Source organism: Nerophis lumbriciformis, linkage group LG03, assembly GCF_033978685.3.
Source record: "Nerophis lumbriciformis linkage group LG03, RoL_Nlum_v2.1, whole genome shotgun sequence".
NCBI classification, from domain to species: domain Eukaryota; kingdom Metazoa; phylum Chordata; class Actinopteri; order Syngnathiformes; family Syngnathidae; genus Nerophis; species Nerophis lumbriciformis.
In genome coordinates, this window is record NC_084550.2 from 25,945,001 (window position 1) to 25,967,500 (window position 22,500).

The window sequence follows — 22,500 nt, forward strand, 5'->3', positions numbered from 1 at the left end:
TGAAGTCGAGTTTCTTAACATGGAGATGTGCTCACTACTTTTCTTTTGTCGAGCACAAAGAAAAGAACGTTTTAGTTAAATGTAAGTTGTGTCTTGGATCAAAGGTCCCATCTACTGCCATCCATCCATTCATCCATCTTCTTCCGCTTATCCGAGGTCGGGTCGCGGGGGCAGCAGCCTAAGCAGGGAAGCCCAGACTTCCCTCTCCCCAGCCACTTCGTCCAGCTCCTCCCGGGGGATCCCGAGGCGTTCCCAGGCCAGCCGGGAGACATAGTCTTCCCAACGTGTCCTGGGTCTTCCCCGTGGCCTCCTACCGGTCGGACGTGCCCTAAACACCTCCCGAGGGAGGCGATCGGGTGGCATCCTGACTAGATGCCCGAACCACCTCATCTGGCTCCTCTCGATGTGGAGGAGCAGCGGCTTTACTTTGAGCTCCCCCCGGATGACAGAGCTTCTCACCCTATCTCTAAGGGAGAGCCCTGCCACCCGGCGGATGAAACTCATTTCGGCCGCTTGTACCCGTGATCTTGTCCTTTCAGTCATAACCCAAAGCTCATGACCATAGGTGAGGATGGGAACGTAGATCGACCGGTAAATTGAGAGCTTTGCCTTCCGGCTCAGCTCCTTCTTCACCACAACAAATCGATACAGCGTCCGCATTACTGAAGACGCCGCACCGATCCGCCTGTCGATCTCACGATCCACTCTTCCCTCACTCGTGAACAAGACTCCGAAGTACTTGAACTCCTCCACTTGGGGCAGGGTCTCCTCCCCAACCCGGAGATGGCACTCTACCCTTTTCCGGGTGAGAACCATGGACTCGAACTTGGAGGTGCTGATTCTCATCCCAGTCGCTTCACACTCGGCTGCGAACCGATCCAGTGAGAGCTGAAGATCCTGGCCAGATGAAGCCATCAGGACCACATCATCTGCAAAAAGCAGAGACCTAATCCTGCAGCCACCAAACCGGATCCCCTCAACGCCTTGACTGCGCCTAGAAATTCTGTCCATAAAAGTTATGAACAGAATCGGTGACAAAGGGCAGCCTTGGACTCCATCTACTGCCCAAAACAGCAATTCAAATCTGCTGAAACAGCTACAAAAGCAAAATGCTTCGACGAAGCTAGTAAAGAGAGAGACAGACTCCGATGCCACTTCACCTCCACCTCCACCACCACTTAAGGATTTTAACCTCCACCTCCACCACCACTTAAAGATTTTAACGGAAGGACTGCTAGCCAGGACAACATTGATAGAGCCATGTGCTAGAAGACATGCAGGCTATTTCTACAGTGGAGTCACCCGCTTTCAGGCAGCTAATTAGCATGATACCGGGCGTCAAACGGCAAATGGCACGGAAACATTTTCCAAGTTCCTGGACACAGTGGACAGTGAGTACATAAACATGGAAAGCGAGCTAAAGAAAACACTCCAAACTCTGCCTCTGCTCATCATTCATCATTGAAGGTAAACACTGTCAATTTTCTTATATACTCTTTCATTCTACACTTCTAGAGTGTTGATTATCACATCACTCTAAATGTATAGACTATAAAGTTCACAAACATAAAGAGGGATCCTAGTGGGCCAATCTTTCCTTATCTCTAAACTAAAAGTGGGGAAATGCGTAGAGTGTTCTGGGCTTCAGTACAGTGTTGATCTACTGAAGACATGATTTTATTTCACAATTCCTTGAGAGAAAAAAATGCCTGGTTAGGCTTTGTGTATGTCATGTGTGCCTTCCTTGGTTTACAGCTACGTTGTTATTATGCTGTTTGTTACTTATGTATGTTATGTTGCAGCTATTTAAAATAGTTTTGTCAATTTGTCCTGGCCCGAAATAAATTGGCCCTTTGAAATATATCTTTGTCTTTGTGTGTGATGCAAATGCATGTCATGTTGATAAACACATTGTATTATTCTCCAGTACTGAAATGAAGGCTAAAAGGGCATTAAAAAAAAAATAAAAAAATAAAAAAAAATATATATAAGTAACTAAATAGTTACTTTTCACAATAACGCATTACTTTTTAGTGTAAGTAACTGAGTTAGTAACTGAGTTACTTTTGAAATACAGTAACTAGTAACTGTAACTAGTTACTGGTTTTCATGGTCATCTCCATGCCAAGTTATGAAGAATATAAGAAGGATCTAAGGACATCAATAATAACCTGGATAAGTGGATATTTATGATGGACGTCTTCGCGCCAACGAATTACAAGAGGAGCAAATAAACTAAAATAATCCACTGAATGGGGTGCGGATTGTAAAAATTAAATCGCTTTTTTTTAATATATTTTGAATATTTAGCTCACTTTTCTCACAGTTAGCTAAGTGTATTCACCTTTAAGGTACACAATAAATGGTGCATATCATTTTCTAAATCTAAATGTTTAATATTAATCTGAATCTAAATTAAATGTTAAATATTAATGTTGAATCTAAATTAAATGTTAAATATTAATGTTGAATCTAAATTAAATGTTAAATATTAATGTTGAATCTAAATTAAATGTTAAATATTAATGTTGAATCTAAATTAAATGTTAAATATTAATGTTGAATCTAAATTAAATGTTAAATATTAATGTTGAATCTAAATTAAATGTTAAATATTAATGTTGAATCTAAATTAAATGTTAAATATTAATGTTGAAACTAAATTAAATGTTAAATATAAATGGTAAATGTAAATGTTGAATCTAAATGTTAAATGTAAAATATGAAATATGAAAACAAATGTTAAATCTCAATGTTAAATATGAATATTCAATCCGGCGGCGTTTCTGGGTGTTGTTGATAAATGGCTGAGGGATTGCATTGCCGCTTACGTGCAGTGATTTCTCCAGATTCTCTGAACTTTTTGATAATAATACAGACCGTAGATGGTGAAATCCCTAAATTCCTGTTTGAGAAATGTTGTTCTTAAACAATTTGCTCAGGCATTAGTCGACAAAGTGGTGACCCTCGCCCCGTCCTTGTTTGTGAACGACTGAGCATTTTATGGAAGTTGCTTTTTTTATACCCAATCACGGCACCCACCTGTTCCCAATTAGCCTGTTCACCTGTGGGATGTTCCAAATAAGTGTTTGTTGAGCATTCCTCAACTTTCTCAGTCTTTTTTGCCACTTGTGCCAGCTTTTTTGATACATGTTGCATGGCATCAAATTCCAAATGAGCTAATATTTGCAAAAAATAACAAAGTTTCTCAGTGTGAACATGAAATATCTTGTCTTTGCAGTCTATTCAATTGAATATAAGTTGAAAAGGATTTGCAAATCTTTGTATTTTGTTTTTATTTACCATTTACACAACGTGACAACTTAAATGCTTTTGGGTTTTGTACATAAAGTGACATTTTTGCATGTGAACAGGTGGTTTGGGGGGGAAGTGAGGTATGTGGTAGAGTTCAGAGGGCAGACGGCAGCTGAGAATAAGCTATAGGGCGAGGTCGTCTGCCAAGCTATACTTGCCCATGTTCAAGTATAGAAAACACACGTGTGTGTGTGTGGGTGTGTGTGGCTGTGTGTGTGTTCTTGTATTTCTACCCTTCTTGAGATGTGAAGAAGGAAAAGTATCTTCTATATGAGGAGGTGTGAACAAGTGATGACATAAATCATGGTCCCAATAACATTGCATCTAATAGAGAGCCAAATACTAGAGTCCGTGAACATTGCTCCAAAGTCAGCATTTTTTTGTTGTTGATTTAATGTGCATACAAAAGTAAACATTGACAGGTGCAAAGGCGGCGATATATGAGAAAACAAGACGGCAACTAAGCACATTACAAAAAACAAAACAAAAATAGAGATCTCCTTTGCACCCCTGGTGGTGAAATCTATCAAAATGAGGCTGGTCCCAAAAGAGGAGGGATTTTTTTTCAAATTGACTGTGTGTCGCTTTTAAAAGTGCTCCCCCTCTGGTCAACATATGAAATAACAAGTGTGTGTAAATATTTGAAGTGCTCCCCTTCTGGCCAACATATGAAATAACAAATGTGTGTAAGACATTGAAATGCACCCCCTTTGGCCAAAATTAATAATAAAAAAAAAAAAAATACAATAAATATATATATATATATATATATATATATATATATATATATATATATATATATATGAAATAAAAAGTGTGTGTAAGAAATTTGAAGTGATCCCCTCTGGTCAACATATGAAAAAACAAGTGTGTGTAAGAAATTGAAATGAGCCCTCTTTGGCCAAAATGTATTTAAAAAAATAATAATACAATAAATATGTCTATATATATATATATATATATATATATATATATATATATATATATATATATATGAAATAACAAATGTGTGTAAGAAATGTGAAGTGCTCCCCCTCTGGTCAACATATGAAATAACAAGTGTGTGTAAGAAAATGAAATGCGCCCCCTTTGGCCAAAATTAATTAAAACAAAAAAAATAATACAATAAATATGTCTATATATATATATATATATATATATATATATATATATATATATATATATATATATATATATATGAAATAACAAGTGTGTGTAAGAAATTTGAAGTGCTCCCCTCTGGTCAACATATGAAATAACAAGTGTGTGTAAGAAAAAGAAATGCGCCCCCTTTGGCCAAAATGAATTAAAACAAAAAAAATAATACAATAAATATGTCTATATATATATATGAAATAACAAGTGTGTGTAAGAATTTTGAAGTGCTCCCCCTCTGGTCAACATATGAAATAACAAGTGTGTGTAAGAAAATGAAATGCGCCCCCTTTGGCCAAAATGAATTATCCATCCATCCATTGTTTACCGCTTATTCCCTTCGGGGTCGAGGGGGGCGCTGGAGCCTCAAAATGAATTAAAAAAACAAAAATACAATAAATATGTCTATATATATATATATATATATATATATATATATATATATATATATATATATATATATATATATATATATATATATATTTATGAAATAACAAGTGTGTGTAAGAAATTTGAAGTGCTCCCCCTCTGGTCAACATATGAAATAACAAGTGTGTGTAAGAAATTGAAATGCGCCCCCTTTGGACAAAATGTATTTAAAATAAATAAATAAATATGTATATAGAGACATACTGTAATAACTTGAAGTAAATAATGAAGATTAAAAACCAATTACAAACAAAAAATAGAAATAATTAAATAAAAGCAGTCCTTTTCTCACAATGTGTCGACTTTTTTATCATAAAATTGGGAACAATTTCTCATATTCTTTCTGTTTCTGTAATATTGCAATATTTTCCTCGTAAAATTAATACTTTTTTATGTAAAATTATTACTTTTTAATGCAAAATTGTGACATTTGTCATATAAAATTCTGACTTTTATCACAATATTGCCCACTTTTTTTGTTGTTCTTGCAAAACGGTGACATTTTTTGAGTTAAATAAAGACTTTTGTCATCATTTTTGCCGAGTAAAATTCCGAAGATTTTTTTTACAATATTGCCAACATTTTTAAAGTTTTCTTATAAAATTGTGACTTAGGTCGAGTAAAATTACGACTCTTTTCATAAAAATTGCCAAAATGTTAAGCTTTTCTTGTGAAATTGCGACTATTATTGAGTAAAATTCCAACTTTTATCATAATATTGCACAAATGTTCAGTTTTTCTTGTAAAATGTTGACTTGCGTCGAGTAAAATTATGACTTTTATTATAATACTGCCAAAATTCCAAGTTTTTCTTGTGAAATTGTGACCTTTTTCTTGTGAAATTCCAACTAATTTTTCACAACAAGCTTTTTTTATATTTGCATAGTATGTATATATTATTAATGTTGTAAATACACTTCTTTCTAAAGAGGGAGGCTTTTTTCTCAGGTCTCTAGAAGGTCAGAAGTACGTGTGTGTGTGTGTGTGCGTGTGTTCTTGTATTTCTACCCTTCTTGAGACATGAAGAAGGAAAAGTATCTTCCATATGAGGAGGTGTGCACAAGTGATGACATAAATCATGGTCCCAATAACATTGCATCTAATAGACAATGTCTCAGTGGTCAAAATGAGGGTGGTCCCAAAAAAGGAGGGATTTTTCAAATTGACTGTGTGTCGCTTTTAAAAGTGCTCCCCCTCTGGTCAACATATGAAATAACAAGTTTGTGTAAAAAAATTTAAATGCGCCCTCTTTGGCCAAAATGTATTAAAAATAATATTATATAGAGACATACTGTAATAACTTGAAGTAAATAATGAAGATTGAAAACCAATTACAAACCAAAAATTTAATTAATTAACTAAAAGCAGTCTTTTTATCACAATGTGTCGACTTTTTTCTCATAAAATTGGGAACAATTTCTCATATTCTTTCTGTTTCTGTAACATTGCAATATTTTCTCCTAAAATTATTACTTTTTTAATGTAAAATTATTACTTTTTAATGTAAAATGATTACTTTTGTATGTAAAATTATTTATTTTTTAATGTAAAATTATTTATTTTTTAATGCAAAATGGCGACATTTGTCATATAAAATTCTGACTTTTATCACAATATTGCCCACTTTTTTGTCGTTCTTGCAAAAGGGTGACATTTTTTGAGTAAAATGACGACTTTTAGTAAAATTCCGAATGATTTTTTTTTTTTTACAATATTGCCATCATTTTTAAAATTTTCTTATAAATTGTGACTTCGGTCGAGTAAAATTAGGACTCTTTTCATAAAAATTGCCAAAATTTTAAGCTTTTCTTTTAAAATTGCGACTATTATCGAGTAAAATTCCAACTTTTATCATATCGCGCAAATGTTCAGTTTTTCTTTGTAAAATTTTGACTTGCGTCGAGTAAAAGGACGACTTTTATTATAATACTGCCAAAATTCCAAGTTTTTCTTGTGAAATTGTGACCTTTTTCTTGTGAAATTCCAACTAATTTTTCACAACAAGCTTTTTTTATATGTGCATAGTATGTATATATCATTAATGTTGTAAATACACTTCTTTATATATCTAGAAAGGCTGGTCCTAAAGAGGGAGGCTTTTGGTATGTGTGTGTGTGTGTGTGTCTGTGTGTGTGTGTGTGTGTGTGTGTGTGTGTGTGTGTGTGTGTGTGTGTGGGTGTGATTCTTCTTATTTCCACTTCCTGAGTTCATCTCCTGGCCAGTTAAGGTTTCCAAATCCAGCACATTCGGCACAAATCACTGTGCTGCAGACAATGGCTGACATGTGCTACGTGTGTCGCAACGTGGCGTCCACCCGTCACCCTCTGTGACCTCGCCGCCTTCCTTGCCATTTCTATTTTGGGCCCCCAGGGACCGACACTGTAATCTGCCGCGTGAGGGAAATTAGCCATGCGGTGGTTTGGTAAATAATAACGTGGTTTGTTGACAGCCAGAGATGCACGGTGACAACTCCAGCGCTGCGTTGACGGTGCAACACGCCCAGACTGGACAGTTTTTACGGATGTTAGCGGTCCAGTGTGAAAGGAATAACTCTCACGTCAAAGTCCACTGCAAGAACGTGCGTTGTGGAAATAAACCATTCAGGCTTGTTTGGGTAAAGAAATTGTAAAATGTATTATTTTTGTTTAGTGCAAAACAACAAATGTAACATCATTAAAACATAAATTACCTTGACACATATCTTTAGAGGTTAATTTCTGTCTTTATTACGAAAGCTTTTCATTGACACTGAATTTATGTAACGGAATTTTTTTGCGTTTGATTTTTTCTTATATCAAATTGTGTTGATAATTTTATTTAAAAAATATATTCAGTGTTGTAAAATTCAGAGTAAAAAAAAATCAGTGAGTAGAAATTCAGTGTATAACAATTCAGTGTGAAAAAATCTGTGTAAAAAAAAATTGTGTATAAAAATGTTGTGTAAAAAAATCTGTCAACAAACTCAGTCCATTAAAATTCAGTGTAAAATAATGCAGTGTATAAAAATCCAGTGTAAAAAAAATCAGTGTATGAAAATTCAGTGTATGAGATTTCAGCTTAAAAAAAATCGTTTCAAAAAATCAGTCCATTAAAATTCAGTGTAAAAAAAAAATCAGTGTAAAAAAAGAATCAGTGTGTAAACAATCAGTGTAGTAAAATTAGTGAATAAAAATTCAAGGTATAAAAAATCAGTGTAAAAAAATCAGTGTCAAAAAAATCAGTACATTAAATTTTGGTGTAAAATAATTCAGTGTATAAAAATTAAGTGGGGAAAAAATTCAGTGTATAAACATTCAGTGTAAAATAATTGAGTGGGGGAAAAAAATCAGTGGGAAAAAAAAATCAGTGTATAAACATTCAGTGTAATAAAATTAGAGTATAAATATTCAGTGTACAAAAAAATCAGTGTCAAAAAAATCAGTGTCAAAAACATCATTACATTAAATTTCAGTGTAAAATAATTCAGTGTATAAAAATTAAGTGGAAACAAATTCAGTGTACAAACATTCAGTGTAATAAAATTACTGTATAAAAATTCAGTGTAAAAAAAAATCAGTGTAAAAAAGTTTGTTTATAAAAATTCAGTGTAAAATAATTCAGTGTAAAAAAAAATCAGTGTAAAAAAATTCAGCGTATAAGATTTGAGCGTAAAAAAAATTCAGTGGAAAAAAAATCAGTGGAAAAAAAATCAGTGTATAATCATTCAGTGTAATAAAATTAGTGTATAAAATTCAGGGTAGAAAAAATTAGTGTCAAAAAAATCAGTCCATTAAAATTCAGTGTAAAATAATTCAGTGTATAAAAATTCTGTGTAAAAAAATTAAGTGGAAAAAAATTCATTGTATAAACATTCAGTGTAATAAAATTAGTGTATAAAAATTCAGTGTAAAAAAATTCAGTGTCAACAAAATCAGTCCATTAAAATTCAGTGTAAAATAATTCAGTGTATAAAATCCGGTGGAAAAAAATTCAGTATATGAACATTCAGTGGAAAAAAATCTTTGTAAAATAATTCAGTGTATAACAATTAATTGTAAAAGAAATCAGTGTAAAAAAAATTCAGTGTATAAAAATTTAGTGTAAAAAAACATGTGTAAAAAATTCAGTGTAAAGAAGTCAGTGTAAAAACTCAGTGTATAAAAATTCAGTGTAAGAAAATTGGTGTTTATAAATATTCAGCGTATACAAATTCAGTGTACAAAACTTCAGCGAAAAAAATCAGTGTATAAAAAATCAGTGTCAAAAAATCAGTCCATTAAAATTCAGTGTAAAATAATTCAGTGGAAAAAAATTCAGTGTATAAACATTCAGTGTAATAAAATTAGTGTATGAAAATTCAGTGTATAAAAAATCAGTGTCAATAAAATCAGTCCATTAAAATTCAGTGTAAAATAATTCAGTGTATAAAAATTCAGTGGGGAAAAAAATCAGTGGAAAAAAAATCAGTGTACAAACATTCAGTGTAATACAATTAGTGTATAAAAATTCAGGGTGTAAAAAAATCACTGTCAAAAAAATCAGTCCATTAAAATTCAGTGTAAAGTAATTCAGTGTATAAAAATTCAGTGGAAAAAAATTAAGTGGAAAAAAATTCACTGTATACAAATTCAGTGTATACAAATTCAGTGAATACAAATTCAGTGTAAAAAAATTAAGTGGAAAAAAATTCACTGTATACAAATTCAGTGTATACAAATTCAGTGTATAAAAATTCAGTGTATAAAAATTCAGTGTAAAAAAAGTCAGTGTAAAAAATTCTGTGTAAAAAAATCAGTGTATAAAAATTCAGTGAAAAAACATTCAGTGTATAACAATTCAGAAATGTGGTAATTTCCCAACCAATCAACACAAATACAACGTTGTCGCAATTTGCAAATACAACTATTTTCCAACGTTGTTTTCCAAGTCAGTTTTAAAGGACATCAACGTTGTATCAACGTTGAATCAATGTCCTTGCCTACCGGGTGACCCCTGGTATAAAGTCTGCCAACCAGCTTTGCCTTCAAAGGCTACACCAAAGTCTTCAGCAGCAAACACACAGATCACATGAAGGCAATCTCATGATGCCACATTGGTCTTCTTCCGCCCTCACATCACTTCTTCCACACCCCCGCCCACCACTCCCCTCCCCTCCCCTCCCCTACCCGCTCCGTTTGCGTTGGCACGGCACCACCGCCGGAATGCCAACTGGGCCCCGAGATAAGCGCCTCCAGAAATCAGGTTGTGTGTTTTTGGTTTTTTTTTTTGCGGTAGTCACAGTCCTCTCACGTCTGGTAAATAGCAGAAGAGCTGGAGTGGAATCAAAGACGAGACACAATCAGATGTCAGGAGGGAAGGTCACATGACCCAAACAAACCAGAATCACCTGACGGAGCATCTGATTTTGGGCATTAAGAGAAGGTCTTTTGTTCATCAAATATTGACTTATTAGTGCTAAGGCGGTCTATTTTCTTGAGGGGAGCCTTCTGTCAACTGTGAACATTTTAAGCAGGGGTGTCAAATTCATTCTAGACCGAGGGCCACATGGAGAACTATCTACTCCCAAGTGGGCCGGACTGGTGAAATCACGGCACGATAACTTGAAAATAAAGACAACTTCAGATTGTTTTCTTTAAAAATAGCACATTCTGAAATTGTACAAATCATAATGTTTTTTTTTTTTTTTTTTTACAATTACCTGTTGCGGTTAATAGTGTATGTACTTTATTTGTCCTTATTTATATTTTCTGAATGAATTATGTGATAATGTTGGAGTATTATTTACTTATTTGAACATAACTCCTAAACAAAACATGCGATATGTTAATAATGCTTTAAATAATGTGTGAGTTTTACTAGAAACATAGACTCTTGTTAGGTTCACAAACACAATTTTTTTTATTTTTGGTTGTGATGTTGATTTGACCAGTGAAATTTGGTCATTTCCCAACCAATCAACACAAATACAACGTTGAAACAACATGCTTTTTGACTACGTTTAATCAATGTTGGGTTGTGACGTTGATTTGACCATTGAATTTTGGTCATTTGTCCAACCATTATTCTACAACACAAACTCAACATTGAAACAACATGCTTTTTGACGACGTTTATTCAACGTCAGGATGCGACGTTGATTTGACCATTGAATTTTGGTCATTTCCCAACCAATCAACACAAATACAACGTTGAAACAACATGCTTTTTGACGACGGTTATTCAACGTCAGGTTGTGACGTTGATTTGACCATTGAATTTTAGTCATTTCCCGACTAATATTCTACAACACAAATACAACGTTGAAACAACATGCTTTTTGACGACGTTTAATCAATGTTGGGTTCGGATGTTGATTTGACCATTGAATTTTGGTAATTTCCCAACCAATTTTCTACAACACAAATACAACGTTAAAACAACATATGCTTTTTGACGACGTTTATTCAATATTGGGTTCTGACGTTGATTTGACCATTGAATTTTGGTAATTTCCCAACCAATCAACACAAATACAACGTTGAAATCAATGTCGGGTTCTGACGTTGATTTGACCATTGAATTTTGGTCATTTTTCCAACCAATATTCTACAACACAAATACAACGTTGAAACAACATTATTTTTGACAACGTTTATTCAATGTCGGGTTGTGACATTGATTTAACCATTGAATTTTGGTCATTTCCAAACCAATATTCTACAACACAAATACAACGTTGAAACAACATGCTTTTTGACGACGGTTATTCAACGTCAGGTTGTGACGTTGATTTGACCATTGAATTTTAGTCATTTTCCGACTAATATTCTACAACACAAATACAACGTTGAAACAACATGCTTTTTGACGACGTTTAATCAATATTGGGTTCTGATGTTGATCTGACCATTGAATTTTGGTCATTTCCCAACCAATCAACACAAATACAACGTTGAAACAACATGCTTTTTGACGACGGTTATTCAACGTCAGGTTGTGACGTTGATTTGACCATTGAATTTTAGTCATTTCCCAACCAATCAACACAAATACAATGTTGAAACAACATATCTTTTGACGTTTATTCAACGTCAGGATGCAACGTTGATTTGACCATTGAATTTTGGTCATTTCCCAACCAATCAACACAAATACAACGTTGAAACAACATGCTTTTTAACGTTTATTCAACGTCAGGATGCGACGTTGATTTGATCGTTGAATTTTAGTCATTTCCCGACTAATATTCTACAACACAAATACAACGTTGAAACAACATGCTTTTCGACGACGTTTAATCAATGTTGGGTTTTAACGTTGATTTTACCGTAGAATTTTGGTCATTTCCCAACCAATCAACACAAATACAACGTTGAAACAACATGCTTTTTGACGACGGTTATTCAACGTCAGGTTGTGACGTTGATTTGACCATTGAATTTTAGTCATTTCCCAACCAATCAACACAAATACAATGTTGAAACAACATATCTTTTGACGTTTATTCAACGTCAGGATGCAACGTTGATTTGACCATTGAATTTTGGTCATTTCCCAACCAATCAACACAAATACAACGTTGAAACAACATGCTTTTTAACGTTTATTCAACGTCAGGATGCGACGTTGATTTGATCGTTGAATTTTGGTCATTTCCCAACCAATATTCCACAACACAAATACAACGTTGAAACAACATGCTTTTTGACGACGTTTAATCAATGTTGATTTGACCTAGACAGGTTGATTTGACCGTTGAATTTTGGTCATTTCCCAACCAATCAACACAAATACAACGTTGAAACAACATACCTTTTGACGTTCATTCAACGTCAGGATGCAACGTTGATTTGACCATTGAAATTTGGTAATTTCCCAACCAATATTCCACAACACAAATACAACGTTGAAACAACATGCTTTTTGACGACGTTTATTCAACGTCACAATGCGAAGTTGATTTGATCGTTGAATTTTGGTCATTTCCCAACCAATCAACACAAATACAATGTTGAAACAACATACTTTTTGACGTTTATTCAACGTCAGGATGCAATGTTGATTTGACCATTGAAATTTGGTCATTTCCCAACCAATATTCTTCAACACAAATACAACGTTGAAAAAACATGCTTTTTGACGACGTTTAATCAATGTTGGGTTCTGACGTTGATTTGACCGTTGAAATTTGGTCATTTCCCAACCAATATTCTTCAACACAAATACAACGTTGAAAAAACATGCTTTTTGACGACGTTTAATCAATGTTGGGTTCTGACGTTGATTTGACCGTTGAAATTTGGTCATTTCCCAACCAATATTCTACAACACAAATGCAAGGTTGAAACAACATGCTTTTTGACGACGTTTAATCAATGTTGGAATTTGACGTTGATTTTACCGTTGAATTTTGGTCATTTCCCAACCAATCAACACAAATACAACGTTGAAACAACATGCTTTTTGACGACGGTTATTCAACGTCAGAACCTGACGTTGATTTGACCGTTGAATTTTAGTCATTTCCCGACTAATATTCTACAACACAAATACAACGTTGAAACAACATGCTTTTCGACGACGTTTAATCAATGTTGGGTTTTAACGTTGATTTTACCGTAGAATTTTGGTCATTTCCCAACCAATCAACACAAATACAACGTTGAAACAACATGCTTTTTGACGACGGTTATTCAACGTCAGGTTGTGACGTTGATTTGACCATTGAATTTTAGTCATTTCCCAACCAATCAACACAAATACAATGTTGAAACAACATATCTTTTGACGTTTATTCAACGTCAGGATGCACCGTTGATTTGACCATTGAATTTTGGTCATTTCCCAACCAATCAACACAAATACAACGTTGAAACAACATGCTTTTTAACGTTTATTCAACGTCAGGATGCGACGTTGATTTGATTGTTGAATTTTGGTCGTTTCCCAACCAATATTCCACAACACAAATACAACGTTGAAACAACATGCTTTTTGACGACGTTTAATCAATGTTGATTTGACCTAGACAGGTTGATTTGACCGTTGAATTTTGGTCATTTCCCAACCAATCAACACAAATACAACGTTGAAACAACATACCTTTTGACGTTCATTCAACGTCAGGATGCAACGTTGATTTGACCATTGAAATTTGGTCATTTCCCAACCAATATTCCACAACACAAATACAACGTTGAAACAACATGCTTTTTGACGACGTTTATTCAACGTCACAATGCGAAGTTGATTTGATCGTTGAATTTTGGTCATTTCCCAACCAATCAACACAAATACAATGTTGAAACAACATACTTTTTGACGTTTATTCAACGTCAGGATGCAACGTTGATTTGACCATTGAAATTTGGTCATTTCCCAACCAATATTCTTCAACACAAATACAACGTTGAAAAAACATGCTTTTTGACGACGTTTAATCAATGTTGGGTTCTGACGTTGATTTGACCATTGAATTTTGGTCATTTGTCCAACCATTATTCTACAACACAAACTCAACGTTGAAAAAACATGCTTGACGGATGAAATTCGTTCATTTCCCAACCAATATTCTACAACACAAAACAAAACTAAACATAACTCCTAAACAAAACATGCAACATGTCGAATAATGCCTTAAATAATGTACCTTCGTGAGTTTTACTAGAAACATAGACTCTTGTAAGGTTCGCAAACAGAACAATTATTTTTTTAAATTTAGAGTTATTTGGACACTAGGGGCCCTGCGATGAGGTGGCGACTTGTTAAAGTTAAAGTTAAAGTACCAATGATTGTCACACACACACTAGGTGTGGCGAGATTATTCTCTGCATTTGACCCATCACCCTTGATCACCCCCTGGGAGGTGAGGGGAGCAGTGGGCAGCAGCGGTGGCCGCGCCCGGGAATCATTTTGGTGATTTAACCCCCAATTCCAACCCTTGATGCTGAGTGCCAAGCAGGGAGGTAATGGGTCCCATTTTTATAGTCTTTGGTATGACTCGGTCGGGATTTGAACTCACAACCTACCGATCTCAGGGCGGACACTCTAACCACTAGGCCACTGAGTAGGTCCAGGGTGTACCCCCCCTCCCGCCCGATTGTAGCTGAGATAGGCTCCAGCGCCCCCCGCGACCCCAAAGGGAATAAGCGGTAGAAAATGGATGGATGGACACTAGGGGAACATATTGTAAGTAACACAGACTTAATTTACAGTTATTTGGACACTAGGGGAACATATTGACTTAATTTAGAGTTATTTGGACACTAGGGGAACATATTGTAAGCAACAAAGACTTAATTTAGAGTTATTTGGACACTAGGTTAGGATTAGGGTTAGGGTTTAGGGGTTAGGGTTAGAGTTAGGGTTTAACCCTAACCCTGACTAACAAAACACAAAACTACAAATGTTAATAGTGTCCAAATAACTGTAAATTAAGTCTTTGTTACTGACAATATGTTCCCCTTTGTGTCCAAATAACTGTAAATTAAGTATTTGTTACTTACAATATGTTCCCCTGGTGTCCAAATAACTCTAAATGAAGTCTATGTTACTTACAATATGTTCCCCTAGTGTCCAAATAATTCAAAATGAAATATTTGTTACGTACAATATGTTCCCCTAGTGTCCAAATAACTCCAAATTAAGTATTTCTTACTTACAATATGTTCCCCTAGTGTCCAAATCACTCTAGATTAAGTCAATATGTTCCCCTAGTGTCCAAATAACTCCAAATTAAGTCTTTGTTACTTACAATATGTTCCCCTAGTGTCCAAATAACTCCAAATTAAGGCTTTGTTACTTACAATATGTTCCCCTAGTGTCCAAATAACTCCAAATTAAGTCTTTGTTACGTAAAATATGTTCCCCTCGTGTCCAAATAACTCTAAATTAGGTCAACATGTTTCTCTAGTGTCCAAATAACTCTAAATTAAGTCTTTGTTACTTACAATATGTTCCCGTAGTGTCCAAATAACTCTAAATTAAGTCTTTGTTACTTAGAATATATGACCCTAGTGTCCAAGTAACTCTAAATTAAGTCAATATGTTCCCCTAGTGTCCAAATAACTCCAAATTAAGTCTTTTTTTTAACGTACAATATGTTCCACTAGTGTCCATATAACTCCAAAATAAGTCTTTCTTACTTATAATATGTTCCCCTACTGTCCAAATAACTCCAAATTAAGTCTTTGTTACATAAAATATGTTCCCCTTGTGTCCAAATAACTCTAAATTAAGTCTTTGTTACTTAGAATATGTGACCCTAGTGTCCAAATAACTCTAAATTAAGTCTATATGTTCCCCTAGTGTCCAAATACCTGTAAATTAAGTCTTTGTTACTTACAATATGTGCCCCTAGTGTCCAAATAACTCCAAATTAAGTCTTTTTTACTTACAATATGTTCCCCTAGTGTCCAAATAACTCTAAATTAAGTCAATATGTTCCCCTGGTGTCCAAATAATTAAAAATTAAATATTTGTTGCTTACAATATGTTCCTTTACTGTCCAAATAACTCTAAATTAAGTCTGTATTACTTACAATATGTTCCCCTAGTGTCCAAATAACTCTAAATTAAGTCTTTGTTACTTACAATATGTTCCCCTAGTGTCCAAATAACTCTAAATTAAGTCTTTTTTACTTACAATATGTTCTCCTAATGTCCAAATAACTCTAAATTAAGTCTGTGTTACCTATAATATGTTCCCCTAGTGTCCAAATAACTCTAAATTAAGTCTGTGTTACCTACAATATGTTCCCCTAGTGTCCAAATAACTCTAAATTAAGTCAATATGTTCCTCTAGTGTCCAAATAACTCCAAATTAAGTCTTTGTTACTTACAATATGTTCCACTAGTGTCCAAATAACTCTAAATTAAGTCAATATGTTTCCCTAGTGTCCAATTAACTCTAAATTAAGTCTGTGTTACCTACAATATGTTCCCCTAGTGTCCAAATAACTCTAAATTAAGTCAATATGTTCCCCTAGTGTCCAAATAACTCTAAATTAAGTCTGTGTTACTTACAATATGCTCCCCTACTGTCCAAATAACTCCAAATTAAGTCTTTGTTACTTACAATATGTTCCTCGAGTGTCCAAATAACTCTAAATTAAGTCAATATATTTCCCTAGTGTCCAAATAACTCCAAATTAAGTCTTTGTTTCTTACCATTTGTTCCCCCAGTGTCCAAATAACTCTTAATTAAGTATTTTATACTAACAATATGTTCCCCTAATGTCCAAATAACTGTAAATTAAGTCTTTTTATTTTTTTATTTTATTTTTTTTACATACAATGTGTTCCCTTAGTGTCCAAATAACTCCAAATGAAGTCTTTCTTACTTACAATATGTTCCCCTAGTGTCCAAATAACTCTTAATTAAGTCTTTTATACTGACAATATTTTCCCTTCTTGTCCAAATTACTCTACATTAAGTCTGTGTTACTTACAATATGTTCCCCTAGTGTCCAAACAACTCTAAATTAAGTCAATATGTTCCCCTAGTGTCCAAATAACTCTAAATTAAGTCAATATGTTCCCCCAGTGTCCAAATAACTCTTAATTAAGTCTTTTATACTGACAATATGTTCCCTTCGTGTCCGAATAACTCTAAATTAAGTCTGTGTTACTTACAATATGTTCCCCTAGTGTCCAAATAACTCTAAATTAAGTCAATATGTTACCCTGGTGTCCAAATAATTAAAAATTAAATATTTGTTACTTACAATATGTTCCCCTACTGTCCAAATAACTCTAAATTAAGTCTGTGTTACTTACAATATGTTCCCCTAGTGTCCAAATATCTCTAAATTAAGTCTGTGTTACTTACAATATGTCCCCCTAGTGTCCACTCTAAATTAAGTCTGTGTTACTTACAATATGTTCCCCTAGTGTCCAAATAACTCCAAATTATGTCAATATGTTCCCCTAGTGTCCAAATAACTCTAAAATAAGTCTGTGTTACTTACAATATGTTCCCCTAATGTCCAAATAACTGTAAATTAAGTCTGTGTTACTTACAATATGTTCCTCTAGTGTCCAAATAACTCCAAATTAAGTCAATATGTTCCCCTAGTGTCCAAATAACTCTAAATTAAGTCTTTGTTACTTAGAATATGTGACCCTAGAGTCCAAATAACTCTAAAATAAGTCTGTGTTACTTACAATATGTTCCCCTAATGTCCAAATAACTGTAAATTAAGTCTGTGTTACTTACAATATGTTCCTCTAGTGTCCAAATAACTCCAAATTAAGTCAATATGTTCCCCTAGTGTCCAAATAACTCTAAATTAAGTCTTTGTTACTTAGAATATGTGACCCTAGAGTCCAAATAACTCTAAATTAAGTCAATATGTTCCCCTAGTGTCCAAATAACTCAAAATTAAGTCTTTTTTTACGTACAATATGTTCCCCTATTGTCCAATTAACTCCAAATTAAGTATTTCTTATTTACAATATGTTCTCCTAGTGTCCAAATAACTCTAAATTAAGTCAATATGTTCCCCTAGTGTCCAAATAACTCTAAATTAAGTCTTTGTTACTTACAATATGTTCCCCTAGTGTCCAAATAACTCTAAATTAAGTCAATATGTTCCCCTAGTGTCCAAATAACTGTACATTAAGTCTGTGTTACTTACAATATGTTCCCCTAGTGTCCAAATAACTGTAAATTAAGTCTTTGTTACTTACAATATGTTCCCCTGGTGTCCAAACAATTCAAAACGAAATCTTTGTTACTTACAATATGTTCCCCTAGTGTCCAAATAACTCCAAATTAAGTCTTTGTTACTTACAATATGTTCCCCTAGTGTCCAAATAACTCTAAATTAAGTCTGTGTTACTTACAATATGTTCCCCTAGTGTCCAAATAACTCTAAATTAAGTCTATGTTACTTACAATATGTTCCCCTAGTGTCCAAATAACTCTAAATTAAGTCAATATGTTCCTCTAGTGTCCAAATAACTCTAAATTAAGTCTTTTTTTACGTACAATATGTTCCCCTAGTGTCCAAATAACTCCAAATTAAGTCTTTTTTTACATACAATATGTTCCCCTAGTGTCCAAATAACTCCAAATTAAGTCTTTCTTACTTACAATATGTTCCCTTAGTGTCCAAATAACTATAAATTAAGTCAATATGTTCCCCTAGTGTCCAGATAACTCCAAATTAAGTCTTTTGTTACTTACAATATGTTCCCGTAGTGTCCAAATAACTCTAAATTAAGTCAATATGTTCCCCTAGTGTCCAAATAACTAAAAATTAAGTCTTTTTTTTAACGTAAAATATGTTCCCCTAGTGTCCAAATAACTCCAGATTAAGTATTTCTTACTTACAATATGTTCTCCTAGTGTCCAAATAACTCTAAATTAAGTCAATATGTACCCCTAGTGTCCAAATAACTCTAAATTAAGTCTTTGTTACTTTACAATATGTTCCCCTGGTGTCCAAATAATTAAAAACTAAATATTTGTTACTTACAATATGTTCCCCTACTGTCCAAATAACTCTAAATTAAGTCTGTGTTACTTACAATATGTTCCCCTAGTGTCCAAATAACTCCAAATTAAGTCAATATGTTCCCCTAGTGTCCAAATAACTCTAAATTAAGTCTGTGTTACTTACAATATGTTCCCCTAGTGTCCAAATATCTCTAAATTAAGTCTGTGTTACTTACAATATGTCCCCCTAGTGTCCACTCTAAATTAAGTCTGTGTTACTTACAATATGTTCCCCTAGTGTCCAAATAACTCCAAATTATGTCAATATGTTCCCCTAGTGTCCAAATAACTCTAAAATAAGTCTGTGTTACTTACAATATGTTCCCCTAATGTCCAAATAACTGTAAATTAAGTCTGTGTTACTTACAATATGTTCCTCTAGTGTCCAAATAACTCCAAATTAAGTCAATATGTTCCCCAAGTGTCCAAATAACTCTAAATTAAGTCTTTGTTACTTAGAATATGTGACCCTAGAGTCCAAATAACTCTAAAATAAGTCTGTGTTACTTACAATATGTTCCCCTAATGTCCAAATAACTGTAAATTAAGTCTGTGTTACTTACAATATGTTCCTCTAGTGTCCAAATAACTCCAAATTAAGTCAACATGTTCCCCTAGTGTCCAAATAACTCTAAATTAAGTCTTTGTTACTTAGAATATGTGACCCTAGAGTCCAAATAACTCTAAATTAAGTCAATATGTTCCCCTAGTGTCCAAATAACTCAAAATTAAGTCTTTTTTAACGTACAATATGTTCCCCTATTGTCCAATTAACTCCAAATTAAGTATTTCTTATTTACAATATGTTCTCCTAGTGTCCAAATAACTCTAAATTAAGTCAATATGTTCCCCTAGTGTCCAAATAACTCTAAATTAAGTCTTTGTTACTTACAATATGTTCCCCTAGTGTCCAAATAACTCTAAATTAAGTCAATATGTTCCCCTAGTGTCCAAATAACTGTACATTAAGTCTGTGTTACTTACAATATGTTCCCCTGGTGTCCAAATAACTCTAAATTAAGTCTGTGTTACTTACAATATGTTCCCCTAGTTTCCAAATAACTCTAAATTAAGTCAATATGTTCCCCTAGTGTCCAAATAACTCTAAATTAAGTCTTTGTTACTTACAATATGTTCCCCTAGTGTCCAAATAACTCTAAATTAAGTCAATATGTTCCCTTAGTGTCCAAATAACTCTAAATTAAGTCTTTGTTACTTATAATATGTTCCCCTGGTGTCCAAATAATTAAAAACTAAATATTTGTTACTTACAATATGTTCCCCTAGTGTCCAAATAACTCAAAATTAAGTCTTTTTTTACGTACAATATGTTCCCCTATTGTCCAATTAACTCCAAATTAAGTATTTCTTATTTACAATATGTTCTCCTAGTGTCCAAATAACTCTAAATTAAGTCAATATGTTCCCCTAGTGTCCAAATAACTCTAAATTAAGTCTTTGTTACTTACAATATGTTCCCCTAGTGTCCAAATAACTCTAAATTAAGTCAATATGTTCCCCTAGTGTCCAAATAACTGTACATTAAGTCTGTGTTACTTACAATATGTTCCCCTAGTGTCCAAATAACTCTAAATTAAGTCTGTGTTACTTACAATATGTTCCCCTAGTTTCCAAATAACTCTAAATTAAGTCAATATGTTCCCCTAGTGTCCAAATAACTCTAAATTAAGTCTTTGTTACTTACAATATGTTCCCCTAGTGTCCAAATAACTCTAAATTAAGTCAATATGTTCCCTTAGTGTCCAAATAACTCTAAATTAAGTCTTTGTTACTTATAATATGTTCCCCTGGTGTCCAAATAATTAAAAACTAAATATTTGTTACTTACAATATGTTCCCCTACTGTCCAAATAACTCTAAATTAAGTCTGTGTTACTTACAATATGTTCCCCTAGTGTCCAAATAACTCCAAATTAAGTCAATATGTTCCCCTAGTGTCCAAATAACTCTAAATTAAGTCTGTGTTACTTACAATATGTTCCCCTAGTGTCCAAATAACTCCAAATTATGTCAATATGTTCCCCTAGTGTCCAAATAACTCTAAAATAAGTCTGTGTTACTTACAATATGTTCCCCTAATGTCCAAATAACTGTAAATTAAGTATGTGTTACTTACAATATGTTCCTCTAGTGTCCAAATAACTCCAAATTAAGTCAATATGTTCCCCTAGTGTCCAAATAACTCTAAATTAAGTCTTTGTTACTTAGAATATGTGACCCTAGAGTCCAAATAACTCTAAATTAAGTCAATATGTTCTCCTAGTGTCCAAATAACTCAAAATTAAGTCTTTGTTACTTACAATATGTTCCCCTAGTGTCCAAATAACTCTAAATCAAGTCTGTGTTACTTACAATATGTCCCCCTAGTGTCCAAATAACTCTAAATTAAGTCAATATGTTCCCCTCCTGTCCAAATAACTCTAAATTAAGTCTGTGTTACTTACAATATGTTCCCCTACTGTCCAAATAACTCTAAATTAAGTCTGTGTTACCTACAATATGTTCTCCTAGTGTCCAAATAACTCCAAATTAAGTTTTTGTTGGCGGGCCCCCTGGCCCCTACGTCTGAAGACCCCTCAGGGTCAAAGGGTCTTTCCTCCCTTTTGTGGGAAAGGAAGTTGGTATTTACAGAGAGCGAAAGGGAACAAAAAATATAAAACCTTACTTTGTCCGCTTCGGGGTCTTGGGAGTCCTTCTTTATCCCGGCCGGTCTTGGGAAAGGACTTTTTTGGAAACTTCTAGACTGGAGTCCGCTGACTATGTGAGGGCAGGAATGTAGTGCATGAGGCTTTAAAGGCACACACACACACACACACACACACACACCCTCTCTGCAACACACACCCCGTTACTCCCACTCCCACCAAGAAGTCCCATTTAAGCACTTTTCAAAGATGTAAACATGGACATTTACACGATGCCTTCAAATGCCAAAGAAATGTTTTTCTTTGTAATTGAAACATTGCTTGTGGAATTTACTTTAAAAAAAAAGAAAAGAAAAAAAAGAAGCATGACATCACGAGACTTTCCAGGAGTTCCCTCCTTGCACAGAAAGCCGTGACCACGTCAAACGGGACTTTAAATTCCTCGTGCACCTTTTCACTTCTTCTAACTGAAGCTGT

At 33.9% G+C, this 22,500-nt stretch overlaps 1 protein-coding gene across 1 annotated transcript in view; it reads right to left on the reverse strand.

Annotated features, from left to right (window-relative positions):
- The window catches only part of tgm1l1 (transglutaminase 1 like 1), a 51,968-nt gene extending 29,836 nt beyond the window's left edge, over positions 1-22,132 (reverse strand). Inside the window, exon 1 of the mRNA XM_061936064.1 lies at positions 22,044-22,132. The gene's annotated coding sequence lies outside the window, so the exon portion shown is untranslated. The remainder of the gene's footprint in view (positions 1-22,043) is intronic.
- Between the last annotated feature and the right edge of the window lie 368 nt (positions 22,133-22,500).